This window comes from Lissotriton vulgaris, chromosome 8 (assembly GCF_964263255.1).
Source record: "Lissotriton vulgaris chromosome 8, aLisVul1.2, whole genome shotgun sequence".
In the NCBI taxonomy this organism is placed as follows: domain Eukaryota; kingdom Metazoa; phylum Chordata; class Amphibia; order Caudata; family Salamandridae; genus Lissotriton; species Lissotriton vulgaris.
Window position 1 is genome coordinate 1,556,917,662 of NC_141696.1, and position 20,513 is coordinate 1,556,938,174.

The window sequence follows — 20,513 nt, forward strand, 5'->3', positions numbered from 1 at the left end:
TTTACCACGCCCCGGCTCGGAGGCCACGTCGTACAGTGGAGGCGAAGATGGAGTGAGAGCCCAGCCCAGCCGAGGCACAAAAGTAAAGTACAGTGTTGTTGCTGCCAGTGCCAGATTGAGATACCAGAAGCCACAGTATTATTTTCAAACAACAGGAACATGCAGCGCGCATGCTCATAGCACAGCTCCAAGTTGTCAAGAACATCACACAGGTGGTTGTCAAGAACATCACACAGGTGGTCAATGCGCTAGCCTTAAAATGAGCGAACAGGGCATGTCAGTGCAGTGAAACCAACACTAACAACAACGACCACAACACCAGCACCCTGCTCGACAACCTCGCCAATCTTGGACTCAAGCAGCTGGTGTCCACCCCCACCCACCTCGCCGGACACACACTCGACGCAGTCTTCTCCGCCAGCACAGACATCAACTTCAGCCACGCCACAGAGCTTCAATGGACGGACCACAGCTGCGTCCACTTCTCCTTCAAGAGAACGACGACCCACCACCACCAGAATCAGACCGCCGGCAGAAGCTGGAACAAGATCACAGCAGACCAGCTCGCCGCTTCCCTGAGCCAGCACCCTCCCGCCAGCTCAGCGAACCCCAGCCAGGCCGCCGACAACCTCACGAGGTGGATCAGCAACTGCGCGGACGAAGTCGCCCCGCTGAGAACCCCGCCCAGCAGATCCGGCAGCAAGAAAGCCCCGTGGTTCACCGACGAACTCAAGAGCTCCAAAAAGAACTGCCGAGCCCTCGAGAAAGTCTGGAAAAGGGATCCTACACCAGACAACAGGACCACCTTCAAGCTGGCCACCCGGAAGCACCACCAGCTGATCCGCGCCGCCAAGAAAACTGCGTTCAAGGACAGGTTGGACAACAACGCACACAACTGCAAGGAACTCTTCAACATCGTGAAAGAGCTCTCCAACCCCAGCGCAGGAAACAACGACATCACCCCATCGCAAGACCTCTGCAACTCCCTCGCTTCATACTTCCACAACAAGATCGCAGACATACACAACAGCTTCAACAACCAACCAACGAACACCAAGACCGAACAACCACCCCGCACCACCACCCTCCACGCCTGGACCCCGATCAGCACCGAAGACACCATCCGCACGATGAACTCCATCCACTCCGGATCACCGACTGACCCCTGCCCTCACCACATCTTCAACAAGGCCGACGCTGTCATCGCACCCCACCTGCGAGACATCATCAACACATCCTTCGACACCGCCACCTTCCCTGAGAGCTGGAAGCACGCCGAACTCAGCGCTCTTCTCAAGAAACCCACAGCGGACCCCACCGAACTCAAGAACTACCGCCCCATCTCGCTCCTCCCGTTTCCAGCCAAAGTCATCGAGAAGACCGTCAACAAGCAGATGGCCGCCTTCCTCGAGACGAATGGATCCCTCGACCCCTCGCAGTCCGGCTTCCGAGCCAATCACAGCACCGAGACCGCCCTCATCGCCGCCACCGATGACATCCGAGCCCTGATGGACAACGGAGAAACAGCGGCCCTCATCCTCCTAGACCTCTCCGCGGCTTTCGACACTGTCTGCCACCGCACCCTAGCACAGCGCCTCAGCAATGTCGGATTCCAGGACAAGGCGCTGGAATGGATCATCTCCTTCCTCGACGGAAGAACACAGAGAGTCCGTCTATCACCGTACAAGTCAGAGGCCACCGAAGTCATCTGCGGCGTCCCTCAAGGATCCTCTCTGAGCCCCACCCTCTTCAACGTCTACATGAGCCCCCTCGCGGCCATCGCACGCCAGCACAACCTCAACATAATCTCCTACGCCGACGACACCCAGCTGATCCTCTCCCTGACCAACGACCCCGCCGCCGCCAGGGCCAACCTGCACGAAGGGATGAAAGAGGTAGCCGAGTGGATGACGACCAGCCGCCTGAAACTGAACTCGGACAAGACGGAGGTCCTCATCCTGGGCTCCTCACCCTCCGCCTGGGACGACTCCTGGTGGCCTCCCGCCCTGGGCACCGCACCCAAACCGACAGACCATGCACGCAACCTGGGCTTCATCCTGGACTCCTCCCTCTCCATGACCAGGCAAGTCAACAACGTCTCATCGGCATGCTTCAACATCCTCCGCATGCTACGAAAGATCTTCTGGTGGATCCCCACCGAGACCAGGAAGACCGTCACCCAGGCCCTCGTCACCAGCCGACTGGACTACGGCAACGCCCTCTACGCCGGTACCACCGCCAAGCTCCAGAAGAGACTCCAGCGGATCCAGAACGCCTCAGCCAGACTCATCCTCGACATCCCACGAACCAGCCACATCTCCGGACATCTGAGAGACCTTCACTGGCTCCCCGTCAACAAAAGAATCACCTTCCGCCTCCTCACCCACGCACACAAAGCCCTACACGACCAAGGCCCGAGCTACCTCAACAGCCGAGTCAACTTCTACGCTCCCAAACGCCACCTCCGATCAGCCAACCAGCCCTCGCCGACGTCCCCCGCATCCGAAGAGCGACTACAGGAGGAAGGTCCTTCTCCTACCTGGCCGCCAAGACCTGGAACTCCCTCCCGACCGACCTGCGCCTGACCCAAGACCACCTCTCCTTCAGGAAGAAGCTGAAGACCTGGCTGTTCGAGCAGTAGCGGCACCCCCCCCCCCCCCCCCCCCCAGCGCCTTGAGACCCCACGGGTATGTAGCGCGCTCTATAAATGTCTGTGATTGATTGATTGAAAATGTGTTAGTCCAACCCCCAGTTCTACCAAGTACCACGCAAGGTGGGTTAAACTAAACCTTTTTGGATAAATAAATCCCTGCATCACAGCAGGGTACCTAATGAGACCCTCCTATCAGCTGCGGGGTCTCTTAATTACAAAGAATATTCATGGTAATGGTGGCCCCGCATCCTGGATTGGTGCACCAGGCTGGAAGGCGTTTCGAATGCGCACACTGCTGAATGTGCATCATCTTCAGGATGTGCACTGTGCCATCTGCCCTGCTGCTGCTGAGTCTGAAGAGAAAGAGCACTGTACTCTCAGGGTCTGCAGTGAGCCTGGAGCACACACAGCACTTGTCAGCGTCTATATCCAGAGAGCCCCCACCTGCACCTGTATCCAGAAAGCCCCCACCCACCCCTATATCCAGAGAGCCCCCACCCACCCCTGTATCCAGAGAGCCCCTTCCTGCCCCTCTGACCCGTTGCTGTGGGCTGGCCTGTTAGTGCAGGCATCCCTCCCACAACTGAGCTAGGCTGCTGCTGATCCACTCCAGCCTTTCATTTATTCTAGCAAAGCCCTCAGCTCTGATAAACCTCACTTAATCACCTCAAGAGCGTTTCAATTGTTTAATGTCCACTCAAGACCACTACGAAGCACAAACGGAAGTCATTTCTATAGTCTTATTACATGACAATAATTGCTTTGTTCCGCTCACAATTAAGTAAGTGTCAATCATAATATCATACCTAGGATGTTAACATGTTACACATAAGCACAGCACGAACACTGAAAGGTCAGACATAAGTAAGCAGAAAAATTAGCAGCTATGACCCCTGATGCGTGGTACTTGGCAGCTATGACCCCTGATGCGTGGTACTTGGCAGCTATCACCACTGATGCGTGGTACTTGGCAGCTATCACCACTGATGCGTGGTACTTGGCAGCTATCACCTCTGATGCGTGGTACTTGGCAGCTATGCCCCCTGATGCGTGGTACTTGGCAGGGCTTGGAGGGCCAGGATAGAAGATCCCGCAGCAGCTGAAGCAGGACTGAGGCCCAGGCAGCTCTTCAGACTTCAGCAGCCCCTTCCCTCCACCCGAGAGGTTGTGGGCCTCACTCTCCGCCCCCAGACACCTCCTCAGAGTCCAAAAGGAGAGGGAGGGGCTCACAGGGCCGAGATTAGGACCAAGGAGGGGGCGGAGGGAGAGGTGCCGCAGCCCGGGAGGGGTCATGGCTTGAAGGGGGGGGTGAAGGGTCCTCCTCCGTGGGGGGGGGGGGGAGGTGCAGAGTTCAGGTTGTCTGAAGCGGGGGTGCGGGGGGGGGGGGTCTGTAGACTCTACCTGCGCAGACACCTGCTCAGAGCCTCAGAACCTGGGACGGTGAAGATGACAGCACGAGGCCGGGGGTGACGTCCGGGGTCAAAGGGTGAACGTCACCGCACAGACCGAGGATCCTTCCGCCCTTACAGCTGCTGGAGCCGAGGAAGAGGCCGGAAGTGACTGCATTCACTGCTGGTGCAGTCTTCGCCCACGCTGACCGGAAAAGGAAATCACGAGCCTTCCGGTCTGGAGCTGAGAGTAACTGAAAGAGACAACGGACTCAGCAGTAGCTCTGGCTGCAGTGACCCTGAGCAGCCCCGAGGCAGAAACCAGCTGCGGCCGAAGGAGGAGAAGAGACAGAACCCCCCAGAGGAGAGGATGAGGGGGGAGAGGTTAACACCCCCAACACTCACCCCCATACATGCCAACATTTCAGGAGAGCAAAGTGGGAGATTTAAAAAAACTAATCGGGAGAATGGGGCTTTGAATCGGGTTACTGGCATGTATGGGCTTTGGAAGTGTGCTGCTGCAGGATCGGACATTTGAAACTTAAATGCACGTTTTTTTCTTACCTTTCAGAAGCATGGAGCATAATGGCAGGCAGAGAGAGGGCGATGTAAGTGTTGGGCACTGGCCTGGCAGATTGTTGGTAGTGCATGCACACCCCACCCCCCTGTGGCTGCCCGGGCTGAAACAGCCCCCCCCCCACCCCCCCAAGTACTTCGCAGGTTTTTAAAAGACGATTTCCAAGTAAATGACGCTTCGTATGTTTTTCACCCCTTCGAGAGCCCCTGCCTCGCCACTCTTTGTTGGAAGAATTAGCACTTTACACAATAGCAAGCCCTGTCAGCTGAAACCCACGAGGAATCGGGTTTTTGCTTGTACGAATCGGGAGGCGGGAGACTAGCCTTCAAATCGGTAGTCTCACGCCTGAATCGGGAGGGTTGGCATGTCTGCACCCCTGTGTATGTCAGGGAAAAGAGATGTGTCTGTACTGAGCCCCCAACACTCACCCTGTGTATGTCAGGGGGAAAGAGATGTGTGTCTGTCCTGAGCCCCCAACACTCACCCCTGTGTATGTCAGGGGGAAGGAGATGTGTGTCTGTCCTGAGCCCCTAACACTCACCCCTCCCTGTCTGTGTATGTCTGGGGGAAGGAGATGTATGTCTGTCCTAAGCCCCTAACACTCACCCATGTGTATGTCAGGGGAGGGAGATGTATGTCTGTCCTCAGCCCCCAGACTCACCCCTGTGTATGTCAGGGAAAAGAGATGTGTGTCTGTCTTGAGCCCCCAACACTCACCCCTGTGTATATCAGGGGAGGGAGATGTGTGTCTGTCCTGAGCCCCGAACACTCACCCCTGTGTATGTCAGGGATGGGAGATGTGTGTCTGTCCTGAGCCCCCAACACTCACTCCTGTTTATGTCAGGGAGGGAGATGTGTGTCTGTACTGAGCCCCCAACACTCACCCCTGTGTATGTCAGGGAAGGAGATGTGTCTCTGTCCAAAGCCCCCCAACACTCACCCCTGTGTATGTCAGGGAGGGAGCTATGTGTCTGTCCTGAGCCCCTGCGGTATTTCAGCTGCAGAACCCGGACTCTGAAGAGGGGACGAGGGAGGGAGAAGGGAAAAGGAGAGACATGGATAGACGGCATTGGATCTGGGAATGAGAGTGGTGATCCAGGACTTGAAAGTTGAGTCAGAAGGGGAAAGTGTTTTCAAACAAATATTTATTTATTTGATTTTAATTAAAGACAAGAAAAACAGGTATGAGCACACCGGGGGCTGTAGGATTACAATAATTCAGACACTTGGGAGACAATGGACCGCCTCTATCAATATTGCATATACTATGACATGGCATGCCAGATCTGTGCAATACAAGTGACTCGCTCAATGCTGCTGTATTCAAGTACAGATTTAAAAAATACCATATTTAGTGTGTAAGTCATTAGTTCACTGATTATTTTTACTATAGATCCTTAGGTCGACAGTTAGGGCATGATTGACCCATGTACATCGACATCGCTCACTGTCAACATTTCCCTCAGACTGGAGCGCTAAGCAGGCTCTGAGTGGGCCCCAGATATCCCTTAGTTGTGCCTGTGGAACCAGCATCGACACATATTCTACCACTGTCTTCCCTCTGGTAGCAGCATTCTTTAGCCAATAGCAAATCCCCTACTTTGGGGTAGGCCTTTTCATCCGAAACCGGAGCAGTCTACACTAGGTTGGAAGATTCACCAATCTCTTCATTGATTTGGGGAACGTTTTTAACATATCCCAAAAGCCTAATGAAAGAATCCACCTGTGTGCCTACTATCTTCATTATGGACTGCAATTCATTTGATCAATATGATCCAATCAGCAGACATTCCCATGCCAAGTGAAAAACAGCAGCTTTATTGTTCATGCAGCGCACACAATGAGAAGGCCTGTCAGGGTCTATTCTGTGTAAGAAACCGAGAGCGGTATAGTCTATTCAGAAATTTTAAATGAAGCAGTTTGTGCCCATAGTTCACTGGTTTAGCTTGAGCAGATTAGAATTTTCTACACTTTGTCTACTATGCTCCCAAGATCCAATTCCCATGTTTCAATGGCCTTGTAATTGCTGTAGCTAACACAATATTCGGTGCATAAACAATACAGTTTATAAAGCCTACCTCTACCTCCAGGATTCGTGATCATTTGCGTGTGTGGGAAAAACTCTGTAGGTTTGTTGGGGAAAGAGGGCCAGCTTGCTGACACAGCATGCCACAGTTGAGATAATAAAACATGTCTATGGCAGTCATCTCCCTGGCTTCTTAAAATTGTTCTAGTGTTATAAATGCATTGTTTTGTATATGTACAGCGTCCCCAGCCTCACCTGACTTGGTGAGGCTTCCTCAGCCTCACTGAGCCAGCCTTCTATAGCCGATTTAGCACTCTTATCCAGTGTTGGCAGGATTGTTAAGGAGTGGGATGACCAGGGAGTATACCCACTGCAACAGGCAACAGTTTGTATTAGCAGCATTGATTTAGGTAGCTTAAATGCAACACTGGTTTTTAAGTGTCCCACTTCTTCCTGGTCATCCTGTATCAGAAGATTGGCCGTACAGCACTGTGGATAAACCCAGGATGCTGCTTAGCAGGACTGTGATGCATGATGGTATCTCTCTAAGTCAGGCACTGCAAACCCCCCTTTATCATATGGCATTTTGAGCCACCCCCAGTTAACTCTTAAGACTTCATCCTTCCCAAATCAGCCAGGACAACAGGAACGTCAGCTTAACAAACAAGGATTTACCAAGTGGGATGGAATGTTGTTGCATAGCTAGATACATCTGGCCAATACAAACATTTTAATCAAAGCAACCCTGACAAACATTAATAGTGGCAAACCCATCCACTATTCAACCTGCCTACTTAGGTTTTCAGGTATCGTCCATAGTTGTCTAGCAGTGAGGAGAAACCCTCTGGTTCTAATAATTCTTGTTACAGGTCAGCTAACTGCAGAACAAGAATTTATTTTAATGCCTTACAGAATTCTACAGTAACATCGTTTAATTCAGGGGCCTATTCTCCCAAAAAGCCGCTGATGGCCAGTATGATTTCCTGTGCATCAACCTGCTCCTGGCCTCCCCTCAATCCTTATCAAGGTTATCTCCAAGTCTTGGTCCATGTGGGAATGATCAGGAGTTATCCTACTCATGTACAGGGCCGGCCTTAGGCATGTGCAAGCTGTGCACCTGCACAGGGCCACCAAATCCCAGGGGCCACCACACCAATATATATCCTTAATATAATAATCCTCTGAGGATGGATACATATTTGTGTGGGGGCCCCTGGCAGGGATTTGGTGGCCTCTGGCTCTATACAACTTCTAAACACCATGACCCCCCCCCCCCCTCTTCACTGGCCTCCGCGCTCCGCCACACCCGGACCCCCTCTTCCGGGGCCCCCTACCTACGCTCCCTGCCCAGGGCCACCATGAACCTAGAGCCGCCCCTGTCATGTACATGTCCTCATAATAGAACGGAAACTCCTGCACTATTACAACATTTCCCCAGGGGAAAGTTTTATTGAGCGAATAATGTGCTGATGACCTTTCTTCGACAGCTATGAAAGGGTTTCCTGGACTTTTCCTTTCTTTGTAACTGCGAGTCAGCGCATCCCTGGCCAGATAGTGGCTCTCCCTATCTGCTAATTATCTGCTCATGAGCAGCAACTCATTTATGAGTATTTTGGGGCCATGGTCAATCTCATATTTCCTTTCCCGGTCCGCTAATGCTTTCTCATTCTTCTCTAGCTACCCACATACTGAGTACCTATTCTCTCATTGTGTAACCTCTAATGTAGACCTTAAATGTCTCCCAGATTATGGTGAACTTTACATCAAGCTCATGTTGATAATGAAAAACTCAATAATACCCATCTGCATGTTGCTTTTAACAACTGTGTCCCAGAGGGCTCTCCAGGAAAGCACTGTATTTATTGTGCTATTCAAATATATGGGCACACTGAGGGTAAAATAAGAGATGGACCTTGGCAGACTTGAAAACGACGACTGGAGCCAGGCATGCAGATACCCGAGTGGTGGCAAAGAGGGCAGGTTTCCAACTGATCCAGCTTAAAACATTTCACAGGGCATATTACACGCAAACACACATGCTTCAGATGGGCAGGGTGTTGGATGACCTTTGCCTGCCCTGCCTGTGGAAGAGGGGTACTCTGATTCACACACTATGGGACAGCCCGGAGATACAGGAGCATTGGGAGCGGATTGGCGCACAGACACACTGGACCAGGGGATAGAGCTTACACCACAACTGATCGCCCTCGGCATTTGTGGGGGGAGTGGGGGGGAGACAATCTTTAGATAGTTATGCACTGAGTTTCAGTAATCTAGCCCTGATGTAAAAAAAAATGTAAATTGATACTTGTATAGCGCACTACTCACCCCCAAGGGTCTCAAGGCGCTTGTACAAATACCGCTGTGGAACCCATCCTGGCTTTCCCTGTGAGGCGTCCACTCCTGGGCACCCCCAAGGTGGAGGCAGGCATCTTTAGCGTTGTGGGGGACGTTGTGGAGATTAAGCAAGCTATTGCCCAGAGTTGCAGAGTGGGACTCCATGATTGGAATAGGCACCGAGGCGAGAATTATCAGGTCCGTGGAATTTTGAGCCCAAGACCCGCCGAGGCGGGGAATTGAACCCTGGTCCCGGGCTAGACCTCTGCATCAGGGTCTGCCGCTCTAACCATTGAGCCACACTTCTCGTTTGTCGTTACCTCCTCAAATATTGGAAAGCGAAGGCCTTGCCGGCTCAGCTAGAATGGGAGGAAGGTATGGACTGGAGCATGAGAGCGGAAAGGCAAACTTACCAGGCTCAGGGATGTCCCTGTAAGTTCAAAAGAATTTGGGACCAATGGATGGAACTGAAGGAAATATGAGGAAAGGTGAGGTTAGCTTGCCAACGGAGGGTCGAGGAAAGTGGGGAGGGGTATCTGACTAGGACTTGGTGCTCGGTGACAGGGAGATGCAGTCCTACAGAGGAACTGAAGATTTGTTTCAGTAAACAGCAGTCCGAAATTGTAAAAATGAGAAATTATGTACATTTGTGGCCACAAGCCTTTTGTTTTGGTAGACACGAGGGTTGTTCTTGTTTAATGTTCTGTCTGAAACACAATAAAAATTATTTTCAACAAATATATGGGCACTAGGACCCATATACCTGAGGGACCTACTGAATCCTCTGTATTAAAAGGGAACACCTCTACATCAGAGAGACCGAGAGTGTGTCTAAATGTGTTCAAAAGTGAGAACGAGTACTAGTGAATGTATGTTTGTGTATGAGCGACAGTGAGTGGGAGTGAGAATGAGTAAGTGAGAGTGTGAGTGGGTTAGACTGAGTAAGAAGGAAAGCGAGGGAATGAGTATAAATGAGAGTGCGAGTAGGAGTGTGTTTGCAAGTTTTATGTTTGTGCGCATGGGTTTGAACTTGAGGTACACTCTGAGCTTATGAAGGCACTGGAGATAACATGCCGCTACTGGCCTATTTAAGGGAATTTGTGGCATAAGAGAGTGCACATAGAAGTAATTCTTGATATAGGGGCACAGAAGTAATTCTTGATATAGGGGCACCCATAAAAAAAAATACTGGCACTGGCATACTGGAGGAAATTCTTAGCATGGGGATATCAAAGTCAAAATGCCGGCTCTAAGACATTGGAAGTAATTACTGGCATAAGGGAGGGCCCTACAGCAAAATGCAGACCCTGAAGTAGTTAAAGTAATATTTAACATATGGGAACATCTATGGTAAAATGCTGGTGCTGGCATACTGGAGATGCTTCTGGGCCTCAAGGAATGCAACTATGGCCCACTGGTGTCTGGCTGGGTGAAGCAAGCCATGATAAAATTCTGCATGGGCAGTATCAATGGCAAAATTCTAGTCCTGCAAATTGTATGCAGTTCTTATCATAAGGGATGCCCATGACAAAATGCTGGTGTTTGCACCTTGGAGATAATTTGTAACATATAGGGAACAGCAAAAGGCAAATTTTGAAAAAAAATGGGATGAATTCCTGGCAAGTATTATGACCCACCAAGTACCAAGATCACTAGCTATCACTGGAGCTAACCCCCGGTTAGACTATTTAAGGAATGCATTGTAGCACCTGCAACTAACAATTGGGAAAATCAAGTACCACAACATCAAATTAAAAAGCTGGTGAGGGCAAGGTAAATAAAAATGGACTTAAGGAAGATTACGAAGAAATAGAAGTAAAGAATGGTAGCCCTGTAATACGCAATGAGGCTTCCCCAGGAATATTTGAACACATTAGTTTCTTTGGGCTTGAAACATAACCTAATTTGCTGCAATTTTGTTTGTTTCCTCTGAATGAATTCTGTGACAGCTGGAAATAATACTGTAGTAAAAGATGCCACTAGCATGTGGAATTAATATTGGGCATAGGGCCTGATTTAGATTTTGGCAGACTGGTTACTCCATTACAGCGTTGGCGGATAACCTGTCCGGCGAAATAAAATTCCATAGGATATTATGGGATTTATATTTTTGTCTATGGGATAGCCATCACCATTGTGACTGAGAAACCCGCCCGACGAAATCTAAATCAGGCACAAAATCTGCTTTTGCCCTGCCTTGTTTTTTTCAGAATATATATTATTTGTATTTTCTTAGTTAGATTACAAAAACACATCAGATATTCAAAGCATCTCATTTCTTTTTTCATTACAATCAGAGCGGAGTTCGACAATATTGTCCCATTGCTAGTCAATGATACCAAGATAGCTCCTGTCAACGGGATCCCCTTTCCCTCCCTCTCCCCTCATGTATCCTCCCTCCCCTCCAATTTACTGTGAGTCCGAGAGTGTAAGACCATAATAAGTTAACCATGGCTTCCATATTTTCAATAATTTTTTCGGGCACCCCCTTGCTTTATAGTTTAATTTCTCTCCCAGCATATGCATGTCCATACCCCTTCGCCATTCTTCTAGCGTTGGATTAGACGTGACACCCCATGCCCTTGCCAAGTCTCTTTTGGCAACTACCAAGCCCAGCAGGAGCAACGTCAGTTTCACTCGGGGGAGATCAATCTCAGTAAGTATGCCTAGCAAAATAAACATGGGATCTGGGGGTATTGATTCCTGCAATATAAGTTTCAACTCCTTCAGCAGTGTGCCCCAATATATCTGTACACGTGTGCACCCCCAGACAGTATGAAAAAAGGTCCCTTCCATGGTCTTACATTTCAGACAGTTGGGTGATTCCGCTCTACCTATCCTATGCAATCGAGCTCTGTCATAATACATTCTGTGTAAATACTTGAATTGAATCAATCGAAGTCTTGATCTAATAGCTACTTCCCTAGGATACATCAAAGCCATTTCCCAGGCTCATTCGTCTATGTCCCCCAGATCCGCCTCCCAGTGTGATCTCAGTTTTCGCAAAGGGTCTGGTGTGTTGTTCATAAATGTCCTATAGGTCCAGGACACTGCCTTTCCCCCAATTTCATCCATCAAGAGCTGTCCTTCTAGCCGGGCATATTCTGGGAGGCCCTCCATTTCAATATTTTGTGCCCACCAAGCATGTTTCAATTGCAAGTATTTAAAATATTGTGTTTTGTTTATGTCGTACTCCGTCTGGAGGAGCGAGAACGTCACCAGCTCCTTACGATATACTATGTCTTTGAGCTGAGAAATGCCCACCAAATTCCATTTCTGAAAACCTGTCAGCTTGGCAAATTCCTTGAGTTGTGCTGCCACCCAGAGCGGGGTTTCCTTGGTCACCCGGCCATCCCATCCCATGCGTCTCTCTGTTTTCTTCCATGCCATTATCACAATTTGGGTTGCCGGCAACATTTTTTGCGATTCCCTTGCCTCCATAAAGATAATGTGAGTATGGCCTTTTGTTGAACTGTGTATGTTCAAGCGCGTATGTGGAGTGGTCCCTTTTTCCGAATGTCCATTCGTTCACTACTATCAAATGGGCTGCCCAGTAATAGGCCTGAAGGTCTGGCAGGGAAATGCCGCCGCTGTATTGATTGCATTGTAGCTTTCCCAATGCTACCCTAGGGGGTTTCCCTCCCCAGAGGAACTTTCTCAGAATATCATCAATCTTAGTGAACACCTCTTCTGAGATTGGGTGATAGGTATTTTGCAAAACATATAAAAATGTTGGTAGTGTTATCATTTTGAAAAGCGCCGCTCTTCCAAGCAGCGTCAGAGGTAGTGTAGCCCCTCGATCCCGTCTAATCAGAATTCCCCTAGCGCCTTATAAAGGTTCCGCTCCAACGCCAGGGGCTTATCCAGCGTAAGGTGAATACCTAAATATTTATCCCAGTGGGTGCGACCTGTAGTTGGCTGGGGTAGATAGCATTCTCATCATCCTGTCCTGCCGGATAAATACATGATTTTTCCCAATTAAATCTGTACCCCGCATGCTTGCCATGTTCCTTGCAGCTTGTCATAATATTAGCGCATGCGTCGTTCGGGGCTTGTGAAATACAGTAGTATGTCATCGGCATACAAAGAAATACGTTAATCGAGGTCATTGTTGTCACTCACTCAAAAATCAGTTATGTTCAGATGTGCTCAAATGACACATGCAAGGGGTTCTAGAACCATTGCGAAAAGCAGAGGAGACAGGTGACAACCCTATCTGGTGCCCCTTACTATTGAGAATTTCCGAGACGTAACCCTGTTGACTCTGACCCTCGCCAATGGTCCTTCATACAGAACGGCTTTCCACCTCCTGAACTCATGACCAAATCCCAGCCTATCCAATACTGCCATGAGAAACGGCCAGTGGACTGTGTCAAATGCTGTCTCAGCGTCTAGGGACAATATGAGATGTGGGTCAGTTCTATTTTGCACAGTCTCCAACTAGTTAGAGACTTGTCTAAGGTTAAGTCTAGTCGATCTCTTAGGCATAAAGGCCGACTGGTTCCTGTGTACAAGTCCCGCTAAGACCTGAGTGAGTCTATTGGCCAGAATTCTGTCCAAAATCTTAGTCTCCATCTTTATGAAGGAGATGGGCCGATTCGAACCACATCGCTGTGGCGGTCGCCCTTCTTTGGGTATCGCCACAATTGTGAGAGGACCCAGTTTTTGCGCCTCTAAGTTCATCTGCAGAAGATGCGTACTAAAAAGTGCCCCATGCTGTTTAAAAATTCCGGTGGGAGCCCATTTGGACCATAGGCATTCTCTGGTTTCATCTGGCCTATGGCTTCTACAATTTCTTCTTTCGTCAACTTTGCCTCCAATGTTTGTGAGTCCCTGGACTCTAGCCATGGGAGCTGTATAAATTGTAAATATGTGTGAATCTGCTCAGAGTCTGCTAGGGGTCGTTTCGCATAGAAGGCCTCGTAATATCCTGCAAAGGCGTGCACAATTGCTTCAGAAATTACGTGAACCTGTCCATCGTCCATCTGTATTTGGGCTACCCATCTGCTTTTCAGCTCCTTTTTGCTGAGCCACGCGTGCAGTCTACCTGTTTTATCACTTGCATTGTACAGTCGCCTATGCATGGCCTGTATTGCATGTTGCACATCGCTTTTGGCTAATGCAAGGTACTCTTGCTGCCGGAGCTTCAGCCTTCTCAACTGGGAGGGGTTATCAACTGTGGTGGCTTGCGATTCGGTATGCAGGAGCTGTGCTTCAATTCTTGCTACCTCCTCCCTCTCCTTATGTTTCTTATGTGCTATAATATTTTGGGCTGTGTCCCGGAGGACTGCTTTATAAGCATCCTACAAAATTATGTCAGAATCCACTGACACCACATTTTCCCAGAAGTATAGCTCAGTGTCTATTCTAATCTCCTGAGCCACCTGTGGGTCTCTTAGTTCCCACGAGTTCAATTCCATTCTCTAGTTTGGTGTTGTGTCCGAGCCCCGGTTGTCAGCCATAAAGGGGAGTGGTCTGAGAGACCTCTTGCTAAGTATTCAATCTTTTGTACTTCCCTTATTTCCCCTGCCATGGTGAATATGTAGTCCAGTCTGGAAAAGGCCTTGTGGGCGAGTAGAAAGAATATGCTTTTTTCAGGGTGTGTTGCCTGCGCCACAGGTCAGTAAGTGTCAGCGTATCAGTAAATCTCTTGAGTGGGGTTTCCCTGGGGCCCCCCAGTGGGACTGTTGTGTGATCCCATGTGGGGTCCATCACATCATTGAAGTTCCCGCCTATAATGTGGGTGTGCGAACCTGCTTCAAGAAGAATTGCGGCATGTTCAGATGTGCTCAAATGACACATGCAAGGGGTTCTAGAACCATTGCGAAAAGCAGAGGAGACAGGTGACAACCCTATCTGGTGCCCCTTACTAGTGAGAATTTCCGAGACGTAACCCTGTTGACTCTGACCCTTGCCAATGGTCCTTCATATAGAACGACTTTCCACCTCCTGAACTCATGACCAAATCCCAGCCTATCCAATACTGCCATGAGAAACGGCCAGTGGACTGTGTCAAATGCTGTCTCAGCGTCTAGGGACAATAAGAGATGTGGGTCAGTTCTATTTTGCACAGTCTCCAACTAGTTAGAGACTTGTCTAAGGTTAAGTCTAGTCGATCTCTTAGGCATAAAGGCCGACTGGTCCCTGTGTACAAGTCCCGCTAAGACCTGAGTGAGTCTATTGGCCAGAATTCTGTCCAAAATCTTAGTCTCCATCTTTATGAAGGAGATGGGCCGATTCGAACCACATCACTGTGGCGGTCGCCCTTCTTTGGGTATCGCCACAATTGTGAGAGGACCCAGTTTTTGCGCCTCTAAGTTCATCTGCAGAAGATGCGTACTAAAAAGTGCCCCATGCTGTTTAAAAATTCCGGTGGGAGCCCATTTGGACCATAGGTTTTCTCTGGTTTCATCTGGCCTATGGCTTCTACAATTTCTTCTTTCGTCAACTTTGCCTCCAGTGTTTGTGATTCACTGGACTCTAGCCATGGGAGCTGTATAAATTGTAAATATGTGTGAATCTGCTCAGAGTCTGCTAGGGGTCGTTTCGCATAGAAGGCCTCTTAATATCCTGCAAAGGCGTGCTCAATTGCTTCAGAAATTACGTGGACCTGTCCATCATCCATCTGTATTTGGGCTACCCATCTGCTTTTCAGCTCCTTTTTGCTGAGCCACGCGTGCAGTCTACCTGTTTTATCACTTGCATTGTACAGTCGCCTATGCATGGCCTGTATTGCATGTTGCACATCCCTTTGGGCTAATGCAAGGTACTCTTGCTGCAGGAGCTTCAGCCTTCTCAACTGGGGGAGGTTATCAACTGTGGTGGCTTGCGATTCGGTCTGCAGGAGCTGTGCTTCAATTCTTGCTACCTCCTCCCTTTCCTTATGTTTCTTATGTGCTATAATATTTTGGGCTGTGTCCCGGAGGACTGCTTTATAAGCATCCTACAAAATTATGTCGGAATCCACTGACACCACATTTTCCCAGAAGTATAGCTCACTGTCTATTCTAATCTCCTGAGCCCCCTGTGGGTCTCTTAGTTCCCACGAGTTCAATTCCATTCTCTAGTTTGGTGTTGTGTCCGAGCCCCGGTTGTCAGCCATAAAGGGGAGTGGTCTGAGAGACCTCTTGCTAAGTATTCAATCTTTTGTACTTCCATTATTTCCCCTGCCATGGTGAATATGTAGTCCAGTCTGGAAAAGGCCTTGTGGGCGCCTGAGTAGAAAGAACATCCTGTTGAGATTCATTTATAAAACTGATTATGGGGTCTGATTAGATTTATTTATTTATTTATTTATTTCAATGGTTTTATATAGCGCTACTGGACCCGAGAGTATCAGAGCACTTTACAAGGCAGGTGAAAAACAAAAAATGAAATAAACTAAAAATTTAAGCGAGAACGAGTTACAAATGATAGTGTAGCGAGCATGTCTAAAGGGGCAGAGAGAATAGAGATAGAGATTAAGATTGAAATAGGAAAAATGAAAGTTAGGAGAGAGAGAGGGGGTGAAGAGAGGGGGAGTAAGGGTATGAGGGTATAGAGAGGGGGAGTTAGGAGGAGTGCATAATAGAGGAGAGGGGAGTGAACTAGTAAGGAGTCATTAACATTAGAAATCCCAATACTTGGAACATGTACAGTGTCAGTAACATTAGTTACCCCAATATTTGTTGAGAAGAAGTATTTTTAGTTCTTTTTTGAAGAGAGGGTAGGAGGGGTTGCACCGGATATTCTTTTGGGAGAGAGTTCCAGATAGTGGGAGCGTTACCAGAGAACACACGGGATTGGGTCTTCTGACATTTTAGTCTAGGTGGGATGAGGACAAGGAAGTTAGTGCTCCTCAGGGATCTAGAGCAACCTGCTTTGTGTAGTTTTGTTGCAAGGTAGGAAGGGGTGTTTTGGTGGAGAGCTTTGTGAGTGATGCAGGCAATCTTGTAGGTGGATCTACCTTCTATTGGGAGCCACTTGAGATTTTTGAGGGCGGGGGAGATGTGATCAAATTATCTACGATCAGAGATGAGTCTCGCAGCTAGATTGAGGACAGATTTAATTGGAGCAAGATGGATTTTAGGGGTGCCAGCCAAAGTGGCGTTGCCATAGTCAATCCTGGCGAGGACCAGCGATTGGACAACAAGTTTGAAATCTTCTGCAGGAATACAAGATTTAAGTTTCTTGAGGTGGAGAAGGGTGAAAAGCGCGCTTTTGGATGCATTTTTAATGTGTGGGATGAGATTAAGATTCTGGTCAATACTGATGCCTAGGGATTTGACAGAATTAGAGGTGTAGAGAGGGCAGTTTAGAGCTTTGATGTCATTTAACCAAAGTTGAATGGGAAGAGAATTATTTTTGGGGGAGAAAATTATGATTGCAGTTTTTTGGGGGTTCAGTTTGAGATGGTTCAGATGGAACCAGGTTTGGATTTTTTCCAGGGTTTCATTGAGGTGAAGGATGTCTTTGTGAGATTTGATCTTGTAGTAAAATTGGGTGTCGTCAGCATAGAGGTGGTAGTTGATATTAAAATGTTTGAGGGTGAGCGGTTCCATGAACAAATTGAATAGGGCAGGGGAGAGGAAGATTCCTTGAGGGACACCGAGTGAGACAGGTTGAGGTTTAGAGAGGAAATGGCTAAGCTTGATTTGTTGAGATCTATTTTGTAGGAATGAGGAGAACCATTTGTAAACGGTGCCTTCCAAACCGAATCGATCTTTGAGAGTGCTGAGAAGGGTGGGGTGGTGGACGGTATCAAATGTAGCTGAGAGGTCTAGAAGGATTAGTACTGAGGATTCTCCTTTGTCAAGGGACCGATGAATGTCATCAATGATATTAAGCACATCAGTTTCTGTACTGCATCCCTTTCTAAAGCAGGACTGGAAGACATCAAGGAGGTTGAAGGAGACGATATGTTTCTCAAGTTGTAATAGGACACATTTTTCAAGGGCTTTGGATAGGAATGGAAGGTTAGAGATTGGACAAAGGTTGTTAGGATCATTGGGGTCAGCTGTGGTGTTTTTGTGAATAGGCAAGACTTGACCAAGTTGAAGGGAGGCAGGGACACATCCAGTGGAAAGAGAGGAGTTGATAATTTTAGTCCATATGGGGGCAATGGTAGATTTAAGTTTTTGAACCAGGAGGGCAGGGAGAGGATCTTTGGAGTGGGCAGAGGGTTTTAGTTTGACAATGATATAAGTGATCATAGATTCTGTAACAGGACTGAAATTGCCCCAAGAGGCATTGTTTTTAGCAGTGGGGTTTGTTATTGGAGGGGTATACTGTTGGAGTAGAGCAGGGAGGGGAACAGAGGTATCGAGCGGTGTAGAAAAGGTGGTCGAAGGAGAGTTATGAGTGTTGGGGAGGGTGTCTAGGATGGTGGAGGGTTGGAGTGAGGGTGGGAGGGAGGAGAAGGAAAGTTCAATCATGTTGATTTTGTTCGTAAAGAAGCTGGCTATTTCTTCGCATTTGTCAATGGAGGCTAATATTTTAGGAGGGCCAGTGGAGGTTTGTTTTTTTACAATGTTGAAGAGTTCTCGAGGGCGGTTTCTGGCCTGATCTAGTTGAGAACGTAGGAAGGAGGCTTTTTCGTTAAAAATTTTGTTTTTTGTACTGGGATCTAGCGGTTCTAAGGATAGCCAGATTGTCCACGCTAGGATGAGTTCTCCAGATCCGTTCAGAATGTCTAAGGGACCGTCTTTCATTGTTAAGTTCGGAATTGAACCAAGACTTAGGAGGAATGTTTTTTTGTTGTTTAAGTTTGATTGGGGCAATTTGGTCGAGGGTTTCAAGAATAGAATTGTTATAATGGTTGGTAAGGTCAGTGGTGCTGTCATAGAGAGGGGGTAGAGCTTAGTGAGCCTTAATTGCGGTTTCCAATTCCCCAGGAGGAATAAGGTGAAGGTTGCGGTGGATTTCTTGGATAGTATGCTGCTGGGGGTGGGGCGAGTAATGGATTTAGTCATGGTGAAAAGGATAAGGTAGTGGTCAGACCAATCTACAGGAAGAATATTAGAGAGGAAGGCTAGATCTTTGTTCGTTATAATAGCATCAAGGGTGGCACCTTTGTTATGTGTGGGAGTATGGCAGAGTTGGGACATATTGGTGATGTCCATGGTATCGTTAAGTAGGATGACAGAAGGATCAACACTATTGTTCCGATGGATGTTGTAATCACCGAGGAAGAGATTTTTAGAATGTGAGAGTGACAATTGTATGATAAGATCAGTCAACTCTTCCGTAAAGGGTATGTTGTTTCCAGGGGGGGTGGTAGATAGCGTGTAACCGGGTAGTGGAGGAGTCAGGTATGATGAGATCGGCGCAAAGGTATTCAAAGGATGAAGGGTAATGTAGATTGACAAGTGAGATGTTAAGTTCAGCTATAAAAATTATGGTGAGACCACCGCCTGTTTGATCGATTCTGTCTTTTCTAATGATAGAATAACCAGGGGGGATAAGCATGTCGAGGATGGGAGTGTGTCGAGGATGGGAGTGGAGTGCGAGGTGAGCCATGTTTCGGTTAGGAAAGCAATGTAATGGTAAGGATTGGGGGACAAGTATGGATAGGTGTGAGTAGTTGGGGTGGTCTAGGGGAGGAAGGAGGCAGGGAGAGTTTGCTTGTTCCTAAAAGAACTGGAATAGTAGACAGATGTGTAGGGCAGGAGGGGGATCAGCAGTTAGTCAACGTGTAACATAGGGGAGTGGGATCAGGCGATTGGGAGGGGGGCAGGGGGGGATAGATCTTGTTGGGGTGGTCTAGGGGAGGAGGGCGGAGGGGGGAGTCTTCTAGTTCCTAAGAGAAATGAGATGGAAGATTTATGACTAGAGGGTAAATTGGATGATGGTGGAGGTGGAGAAATATTTAAGTTCGAGGAATTAGCTTTGGAGGATAGAGATGGAGAGATAGTTAGGTTAGAGGAACTTTTAACTTCAGAGGTTGTTGGTTGAGTGCCACGTTGTGGTTGGTTGGACATGTTGGTGTTATATGGGTTCGCGACTTGTGAGGGTTGATTGGGTAATGTGCAGGTTGTGTGGTTGTTAGTAGAAGGAGTGATTCTGTTGGTGATAGGGTTAGGCTGACAGTATGTGGGTGTGCTAAGGAGGGAGTCAGTGTGTGAGTAGATAGTTTTAGAAAGGAGTGAGATATCGCTTCTAAGAGAGAAAAGTTCTAAGATGAGGGACAAAAGCATAAGGTCAATGGTAGGGGGAGTTAAAGAGTGAGTTGATGGGTGCGGAGGGTCTGGGCTTATTGGACTGTTCGTCGAGTTAGGGTTGTTTGGTGGGGGAATAAAGTGTGGAGGAAGAGGTGTAAAGCAAGGGGGGGAGGGAGTTGTGTGTGAATTTTGAATCGGGGGAGATCAGGGGGTAAGATGGGGATGTAGGAGGTAATGTTGTTTGGATGTAAGAAGTATTGCAAGGATGGGGGATGTTGGGGGGAGGTTGAAAGGAGAGGCATGTGCAATGGAGCGTAGCGAATGAGGACGAGGTGATAAGGGGGGAGAAGTGAGTGTAGATGGAGAGGTGGATGTAGGAGGTAACGTTGTTAGC

At 48.4% G+C, this 20,513-nt stretch overlaps 1 pseudogene across 1 annotated transcript in view; it reads right to left on the reverse strand.

Annotated features, from left to right (window-relative positions):
- The window catches only part of LOC147700391 (uncharacterized), a 78,791-nt pseudogene extending 74,559 nt beyond the window's left edge, over positions 1 to 4,232 (reverse strand). The window contains exon 1 of the transcript XR_015299421.1: positions 4,055 to 4,232. The product of XR_015299421.1 is annotated as an uncharacterized LOC147700391 (transcript). The remainder of the gene's footprint in view (positions 1 to 4,054) is intronic.
- Between the last annotated feature and the right edge of the window lie 16,281 nt (positions 4,233 to 20,513).